The 9675-nt window shown below is 50.0% G+C and overlaps 1 pseudogene; it reads right to left on the bottom strand.

Annotated features, from left to right (window-relative positions):
• Nucleotides 1-9187: 9187 nt before the first annotated feature.
• Nucleotides 9188-9308, bottom strand: LOC112878650 (annotated as a pseudogene).
• Nucleotides 9309-9675: the final 367 nt, after the last annotated feature.

Below are 9675 nucleotides of genomic sequence, written 5' to 3'. Positions count from 1 at the left end.
CATATGCATCCATTGTCTTCTTGTTGCAGTCCCACTCTTTGTTGACTTGCTGAACGACAAGAAGAGAATCGCCATACACAAGTAGTCGCTTGATCCCTAGTGATATCGCCAAACGAAGCCCGTGAAGCAAAGCTTCATACTCGGCTTCATTGTTGGATACCTCCCAAAGGATGTGAAGGACATACTTCAACTGTTCGCCCCGTGGAGAAATAAACAGGACTCCAGCGCCGCCGCCGTCGAGCTTGAGAGATCCATCGAAGTACATGGTCCAATGCTCTGGCTTGTCGACTGGAGTTGGAATTTGATTTTCTCTCCACTCAGCCATAAAATCAACTAGAGCTTAAGACTTGATTGCAGTGCGTGGCTTGAAGTCGATAGACAAAGCCCCCAGTTCCACTACCCACTTTGATATACGCCTCGTGGCATCTTGATTATGAAGAATATCCGCAAAAGGGAAACCCGTAATCACAGTGATGTTGTACTCGTCGAAATAATGGCGCAGCTTTCTTGATGCGATTAGAATTGCATATAAAAGTTTCTGAACTGCTGGGTATCGTACCTTGGATTCGGAGAGTACCTCACTGATGAAGTATACAGGCCTCTACACTCCAAATGCATGGCCTTCCTCGCCTCGCTCGACTACGATAGCGCTGCTGACAATACGAGTTGTTGCCGCGATGTACAGTAGTAGATCTTCCCCCGGCAATGGTGCTGTAAGGATCGGCGGAGACTGAAGGTGATGTTTCAGATCTTGCAGGGCCCGCTCGGCCTCCTCCATCCATTGGAACTTATCTTGGCGTTTCAGGAGCTTGAAGAAGGGTAGTCCTCTCTCCCCGAGTCGGGAGATGAACCTGTTCAGGGCTGCCATGCATCCTGTTAGCTTCTGCACATCTTTGATTGTGGCCGGAGCCTCCATATCAGTGATGGCCATGATCTTCACAGGATTGGCTTCAATTCCTCGGTTGCTGATGATGAAATCGAGCAATTTCCCTGATGGCACTCCGAAAATGCATTTGGTGGGGTTGAGCTTCCACCGAAATCTGCGCAGGCTGCTGAACGTTTCTTCCAAGTCTGCAATCAAAACTTCAGAATTCCTGGTCTTGATGACCACGTCATCCATGTAGGCTTCAACGTTCCGATGCAGCTGATCAGCAAAGCACATCTGGATCGCGCGCTGATAGGTTGCTCCTGCGTTTTTCGACCCGAAGGACATAGTTTTGTAAGCATATGTCCCATACGGGGTGATGAACACGGTCTTGATTTGGTCTTCCTCCTTGAGCGCAATCTGGTGATAACCTAAATAACAATCAAGGAAACAGAGGAGCACACAACCCGCTGTCGAGTTGACGACTTGATCAATGCGCGGTAGCCCAAAGTGATCCTCCGGACAATGCTTGTTGAGATCGGTGTAATCAACGCACATTCTCCATTTGTTATTCTTTTTCTTTACAAGAACGGGATTAGCTACCCACTCTGGATGGATTACTTCTTTAATGAATCCAGCCGCGAGGAGTTTAGCTGTTTCCCGTTTGATTGCCTCACGCTTGTCGTGAGCAAACCTCCGCAGGCGTTGCTTTTTGGGTATAGCCTTTGGGTGTACAATCAGACTATGCTCGATCAGCTCCCTGGGCACCCCTGGCATATCTGCTGGTTTCCACGCGAATATGTCTCAGTTAACCTGAAGGAAACTGACGAGTGCGAGTTCCTATTTCTCACCTAAGCCCGCGCCGATGACGGCGGTCTTAGATGAGTCACCCTCCTGGAGCTGGATCGTCTTGAGGGCCACGTCGTCAGTCGACTAGATGCTCGACTTGCTGGTCTTTCTCGAAAGGATCTCCAGCCCAGACTAGGAGAGCTGCTGCGCGGCCGCGAGTACTTCCCCTGAAGCATCTGGCACACGAGTAGTCGAAGCATACTGGATCGCCTCCTGATTCCAATCATACGACTTCTTCAAGTAACCCCAGAGAGTAAGTACTCCACATAGTCCTGGTATCTTGAAGCAGATAAACATAATATGGCACTGCCATGAATTTGGCGAGTGCCGGACGACCCAATATAGCATGATAAGAATATTCGAAGTTAGCCACTTCGAATTTAACAAACTCGGTGCGGAAGTTCTCCCTCGTGCCGAAGGTGACTGGAAGAACTACCGTACCAAGTGGGTGCACCGCGTTACCTGGGACAATGCCGTAGAAGGGAGATTTGCTCGGAACCAGCATGCCCGTGAGGTCCAGACCCATCTTCCTCAGAGTGCTGGCAAAGATGAGGTTGAGACCACTCCCACCGTCGATGAGCACCTTGGTGAGCCTGACCTCTACCACCACTGGATCCAGGACCAGGGGGAACTTGCCGGGCTTCAAAAAGCTCATCCACTGATCGTCGCGGGAGAACAAGATGGGGACCTCCGAACAACGGAGTGGCCGTGGTACCGCCGCCTCAATGGACATGATCTCTCGGAGAAGCAGCTTCTGGTCCCGCCTGGAGCCAAAGTCTCCATCTCCCCCGAAGATGACATTGACGGTCTTCGAAGCATCCTAGAACTTCGCGATGCGCCCTTGGTCCTCTTGGTCGTCGTCCTCGGGTTCCTTGTCTGCCAGCTTCTTGTTCTTCTTACCACCACTGGAGTTGCTGAATGTCCTCCGGAGGTGGTAACAGTCGATGGCCGCGTGATTGGCGCCTGGGTGCCATGGGCATTTCTTCTGTAGGAGCTTCTCGAACTCCTCCTGCGTCGTCAACTTCTTGCCTCGCGAGGGACGATCCACAGCCGCGATGAGATCATCTGGCCTGCGCTTTCGGGGTGGACCCGAATAGTCCCGCTGGCCTTTGTCATTGCGGTTGTCATTTGGATGCCTCAGATTGCTATCTTGGCGTCGTGGAAACCGCTCCCGCATCTTCTCCTCCTATTCGGACCAGTCGTGCATCAGGTCATGAAGCCCCGCAACAGTTTTCGGCCTATTCCACCCGAAGTCTCTGTAGATGCCTGGGTCGGTGATGCCGTTGTAGAAGCAGTCGATGATGTCGTGCTCCGAGATGTTCGTGATGGTAGCATGAACGTCGAAGAAGCGACGTGTATAGGACCACAGGAGCTTGTTACGTTCCTGTTTACACTGAGCAAGATCGTGACGAGTACCTGTGCGAGCGATCGCTCCCTGGAAGTTGTCGATGAAGACCTTCTTGAGCCGTTCCCAGGAGTCGATCGAGTTGCTGCTGAGGCTCTCCAGCCATGTGAGCGGTGCAGGGTCCAAAGCCATGGGAAACTAGACGACCTTGGTGATGTTGGAGCCCCCTGCAACTTCAATGGCCGTGGAGTAGCAACGTAGCCATTGCTGAGGAGCTTGTTTGCCATCATACTTAGTGATGCCGATCGGCTTGAAACCCTTAGTATACATATAGCTGCTGAACCGTGTGGAGAAAGCTGGGAAATGGTCGTTGCAGTCAGTACCTTCAGTCTCGACTTCTTCGCGAACCTTGCGCCTGGAGTCGATCACGGACAGCGCATCGTGGCCAGGTCTTCTGGAGGAGGTCGATGATTGGCCTGTCGTGGGTTACCCCCTGGAAGTGGCTGCTGCCTCCAGCCAGGGGCCTGGCTCCCGCGAGCGTTGTCGTTGTTGTGGCTGGGCTGAAGTCGAGGGCGACCACCAGCCGTTCGGCTGTGAGTCTGGCTCCGACTCTCCCCACGCACTCCTCCCTGATAGTAGACACCGGGTTTTGCTGATCCAGCTAGATCCAGGCCCTCTACGCGTAAAGAAGTGCTTGGCGCATATTCGGATCGTTACTGCGCTCGAGTATGGCCGTAACCCTGGCGATGTTGGCCACCGGGGTCCTGAAGCCCCGTTCGCTTACGGCGGTGAATTCAGGGTCAAGCTCGTGATGCATAGATCGCCTGCGCTCATTGACCCTCCTCCGCCGGATTGTGCGGGCCCTGTTCTTGGCCCTCCGTGCCTCACGATCGGCGTCGCTCTCGTCGCCGGTGTTGGCTGTGGGCTCATCTTCGGAGACCGCATCAAATTCAACGATGGGAAAATCACCATCGTCCTCGCCTCCTTCCGCCATTATCACCTGGCGAGAGACGAGCTCATCAGAGCTCGCGTCGACTAGTTCAGTTGACTCCTCTGCCACGGTAGCCAATGGCTTGCCTTCCTAGAAAGGCAAAGGCTTGAGGTGGGCCACAAGTCGATCCTCAGCCTCAAGTAGATTGGAGAGCTTCATGCCCCTCCAATGTATGAAATGCCCCTCCGGTGTGGAGGTGATCATTAGATCACTGGCGCAAAAACAACCTGAAGCCCCCCGACATGCGGTGGCTTCGGGCCCTCCAAGTTGGAGCAAAGAATCCAGGCCCTTCTCTAACGCGTAGAGGGACTCGGAGATGTCGGCCTCCTGAAGATTAGTGGCCAAATTGCGTGAACCGAGTCAGGATCAGCTACGCGAATCCTTAGATTGGAACGAGTCCAACCCAAGGGAAGTTGCCGCAGCGCCGGATGAAGTCACGCCGGGAGCTGACTCCACCTCGATCTTTGCAACGGAAGCATGGATCGACCAGTCATCGAGATCATCAACAAACTTGTCGAGGTCGCTGCGAAGATCCGCTGCGGAAGTCTTTGGCTTCATGTCGATGAAGAATCCACGGAAATTGCCCGCACCATCTGCGATGCAGACCCACGAGCCAAAAACAAATGTCATGCCCTGAGAGGGAACTGACTTGGTGAATTGGAAAGATGCCATCGAGCTCGCTGGTGGATCTTCGACGTGCTCCCCTACCTGGCGCGCGAGCTGTCGGTGTTTTACTGGCTGCCCACCGAAGGGTATACCCAAGGTCGTAAGTTTTAGGTGAGAAGATGCCGAGATCAAGAACTCGAAGGTGCAAGGAACACGAAACTTAGACAGGTTCGGGCCGCGAGGTGCGTAATACCCTACGTCCTGTGTGGTGGTTTGTATTGCCTTGGGTGTAGGATGATCTAGAGATCCTGTTTTGAGAGGGTCCCTATCCTCTCTTATATATCCGGGAGGCCAGGGTTAAACGAATCCTAACCGATACCAGCCAAGGAATCGTACGAGAACATATCTCGAGTAGATTCCTTGTGCATCGGTTAGCTTTATCTCCTATTTAAATGGGATAAATAAGAGATAAATGAGATAAATAAGAGATAAGATGGACTTAATCTCTTAAACCTCTTTAAACTATGTTATGTACACAATCCCGTGGCCCCGGGTCTGACACCCGAGCCTGGGAACTAGCGGAACTGCGATGGCATGTCGTGCTGCCTAGAGGGTTGTTGCCGAAGCTTGATCTGAAAATAGATAATGCATACACTATGTAGCATAATACGAAGATACCGAGTAGTACTCAGTAATAATATGAAGACACCAAAATTTATTCGGTGTAAAAATTGCTGTGTCGAGCTCTTTTTTAGGCCATTTAAATCTCCCGAGTAGTCCACCCTTTACGTTCACCCGGTCTCAGTTTAGCCTTCGCCCATAGCATGTACAAGTCGCTTAGGTCTCTAGCCTTCACTCATACAGGACGTGATGAGGACATCTCTCCTTTGCATATACTGCAAGGACCGATCACTAGAGCATGTGCGCGATAGTTGGATCTCCAGGTACGTTCTAACCTTGTCAATTATTTTTTAGAACTTATGCTTGGTTCTATGCATGTGTTATTGATTAGGAACAATGGAGAGGACCACCAAGGACTTGGAGAAGGCCAAGGACTCAAGGAGGAGGTGCTAGGACGTCCACACCAAGAAGGAGTCCACGTCCAACTCGACTTTGACTCCACCTCGGATTCCAGAACCTTACTTCACCAAAACTGACGCTCTGGCCACATATGGAGTCGGATTTGGACGTTCTATATATGCTTGGAACCAAAATTTCATAGATCTTCAGATGGAACCAGTCCCACCTCAAAATTCCTTCTGAGTCGATGGAAATCGTTGACACAAGTGGGCGTCTAGAATCTGACAGGGTGCTGTGTCACCGTCTTTTGGGTCGTTGGCCCGTGTACCGTGTTGAAGCCCATTAGGGTTGCGTCCAGGGGACTTGCACGCCCCCAACTCCTTTTTATTCAGTAGCCATCACCACTTTAGGGTTTGGGTTTTGCTTAGATTCATTCTGTCATCAAACAGTGTCGCCGTTCATCAGTTTGTGAGACCCCATCTCGTAATCAAGTCTGTTTGATTGCATCTCCTGTTCTTGCTTGTGTTCTTGATTGCGCTTGCAGGGATAAGCCTTTATGGCGAGGTCATTCATGTGACATGGGTGATAACCAATGGAGCAGTGGTGTAGTGATTGCAGGGTTCTGTTCGTTCGGAGCCTTGGATCATCAACGTCGAGTTCTCCACCAATCAAGTTTACCGTACCTATCGGAAGATCGGGACTCAACCTCCTATCAAGTGGTATCAGTTATTAGGTTGCCCGTGAGGTATACTCGTGTGCCTTTAGATTTGTTTTGTTTTCGTCCTATAGTTCACAAAAAGCCAAAATAAATTGTTGTTACTCGTTCCGACCTACAACCCTCGCTCGGCCTTTTGCACAATTTAGTTTCGGAGTCCGTAGTTCTGAGTTCGTGTCCTAGGTTGAGATTGGTTGCTGGTTTAGATTTGTTTTAGTTCAGTTTTGTTTCTTCCATCCGCTGCCATCTATAAAAAAAAACAATCAATCTACAGAAACTTTTCCATCCACCACCGATCCACCTATTTGTATCCGAATCAGTTTCCACCGCCACAAAACCTAATTCGGAGAGTCCTCCTTAAATCGGGCATAACTTTTCGCTCGAGACTCCGATTGAGGTGAATTTTTTTTCCCGGAAAGCTCTCAAAAAATTACATATACCCGGGTTCGGCCTTCTCAAAAAATTAAAAAAAATCAGGAAGGCACTTGATTTGGGCTACGAAGTTCCAGCACCAGTTTTTCCAAACGCTCCTAAAATTGTATCGATCATATCTTTCATCGGTTTGAGCTGATATTTGGTGCTGTTTCCTCTCTTGTGCCCTTGGTTGAGCAAAAATATCAAAAAAAAGCAAAAAAACAAAAATTTGATTCCTACTAGTGCTAAAAGACAAAACAGGGGGAACTTGCTGTTTCTATGTGCATTGTTGGATACCTGCTGGTACTGTTTTTGTGGCTCATCATCTTTGATCCTTGTTCCTTGCTTGCTGCCACAACTACAACAACAACAACTTAGCCTTTTGTCCCAAGCAAGTTGGGGTAGGCTAGAGATGAAACCCACAGAAAACAAGAATAAGAAACACAAAAAAGGCACAAGCCAAAGGAAGAGTTAGGGGTTAAATAAAAAGTAACAAAGGTCATGGTTCAGGTACATTAATTGCTAATCTCCAAGCGCTCCTATCCATAGCTAATTCCTTAGCGATATGCCACTCCTTAAGGTCTCTCTTAACCGTCTCGTCCCAAGTTAGTCTAGGTCTACCTCTACCTCTCTTTACATTATCGCCCCGCTTTAAAACTCCACTACGCACCGGTGCCTCGGGAGGCCTCCGTTGTACATGTCCAAACCATCTCAACCGATGTTGAATCACCTTCTCCTCGATAGGTGCCACCCCTACCCTATCTCGAATCTCTTCGTTTTGGACTCTATCCCTTCTTGTATGCCCGCAGAACCAACGCAGCATACGCATCTCTGCTACACTCAGTTGCTGGACATGTCGCCTTTTTGTAGGCCAACATTCAGCACCGTATAGCATCGCCGGGCGAATCGCCGTCCTATAGAACTTACCTTTTAGCCTCTACCTCTTCGCTAATCTATAGCCCTCGATGTTGGTTGCGCTCTTGTCGAGGTGAAGTCGTTTGAAACACTCCTTCTTCTCCTTAATAGCCCTTTGCACCTCGTCATTCCACCACCAACTCTCTTTCACTTCCTGCTTGCCTCCCCTACTCACACCAAACACTTCTGAGGCTACCTTCTGAACACATGTCGCCATCTTTAGCCACATATCATCTACATCTGCTCCTTCTTCCCAAGGCCCCTCGCCTAGCATCCTCTCCTTAAACTTTTGTGCCTCTTCCCCTCTAAGCTTCCACCACTTCGTTCTCGCAATCTTGGCACGTTTATCCCGGTGGGTACGTACCCAAAAACGAAAATCCGCCACCACAAGCTTGTGTTGGGGGACAACACACTCCCCAGGTATCACCTTACAATCTAAACAGGCACGTCTATCCTCTCTCCTAGCAAGGATAAAATCGATTTGGCTCGAGTATTGTCCACTATGGAAGGTCACTAGATGGGACTCCCTCTTTCTAAAGAGGGTATTCGCTAACAGCAGGTCGTAGGCCAACGCAAAATTCAAAACATCCTCCCCCCCCTCGTTCCTACTACCATACCCGAAACCCCCGTGTACTCGCTCATATCCTACATTAGTCGCACCCACATGGCCATTGAGGTCTCCTCCTATAAAGAGCTTCTCACTGATAGGCACGGTACTAACCATGCTATCAAGATCTTCCCAGAACTGACTCTTGGAGCTCTCACTAAGACCTACCTGAGGTGCATAGGCACTGATCACATTCAGAATCAAATCTCCAATGACCAACCGCACTAGGATAATCCGGTCGCCTTGCCTCCTAACATCTACAACTCCATCCTTAAGGCTCTTATCGATCAAGATGCCTACACCATTTCTACCCGAAGTTGTCCCTATGTACCAAAGCTTGAAGCCAGAACCCTCCACCTCCTTCGCCTTCTGGCCCTTCCATTTAGTCTCCTGCACGCATAGAATATTTACACGCCTCCTAATTGCTACATCGACTAGTTCTCTTAACTTACCTGTTAGAGACCCTACGTTCCAACTACCTAGACGAATCCTAGTTGGCTCAGCTAGCTTCCTTACCCTTCGCACCCATCGAGAGAAATGCAAAGACCCTTGCTCATTTTTCACTACACCTGGGCGCAGATGTAGCGCGCCACAGAGGCTGCGACGACCCGACCCTTGCTCACTTATCATCGTACCCGGATCACGATACGACGTGCCCCTGAGGGGATGACGACCCGGCCCTTGCCCATTTAACACCACACCCAGGTTCCGATGTAGTGCGTCGCTAAGAGGGTTACGCCCCAACGAATTTCTTATGGGTTTCATTTCCATTAGAGTGGCTGATTTTTACGCTGGTTCGCCAAACCTAACACAACCCTCCATATTTTCTCATCGCGGGCTTGGGACCGGCAACGGCAGTGTTAATGCAACACGAGGACTTCCCAGGAGGTCACCCATCCTAGTACTACTCTCGCCCAAGCATGCTTAACTTCGGAGTTCTGATGGGATCCGGCAACTAGGTCAGGTTCTTTGGACACTTATTCAGCATTGCTATCTGTTACTAACTTGTCTGCCACATACATATACTGCACTTGAGCCTTCCCAAGCTCCACCTTCTCTCGAGCAAAACAGGTACCCTGTGCAATCACACCCACTCTCTTCGTGTTGTCATACCGGTCACCGTTTGCCACCTGCAGTTCTGGTAGGACACTAGTAAGAGCGGGGTAAGACGCATCTTACTACTTGTTTTTCCACTTCTACTTCAGAGAGTGTAGTCGTAGGGTTCACAACCTTTTTCCTTCCATTTCTGTTTTGTTCTAACTATGACAGGAAAGGCGCCGATGGATGAGACCTCTCTTTCTACGCTTTCGGACGATACTGAGTGCGTGTCACATATGGAACTAAAAGA

Source organism: Panicum hallii, unplaced genomic scaffold (genome assembly GCF_002211085.1).
Source record: "Panicum hallii strain FIL2 unplaced genomic scaffold, PHallii_v3.1 scaffold_226, whole genome shotgun sequence".
Taxonomy (NCBI): domain Eukaryota; kingdom Viridiplantae; phylum Streptophyta; class Magnoliopsida; order Poales; family Poaceae; genus Panicum; species Panicum hallii.
Note: the sequence above shows the minus strand (reverse complement) of the source record. Positions and strands in the feature narration are given on the sequence as shown.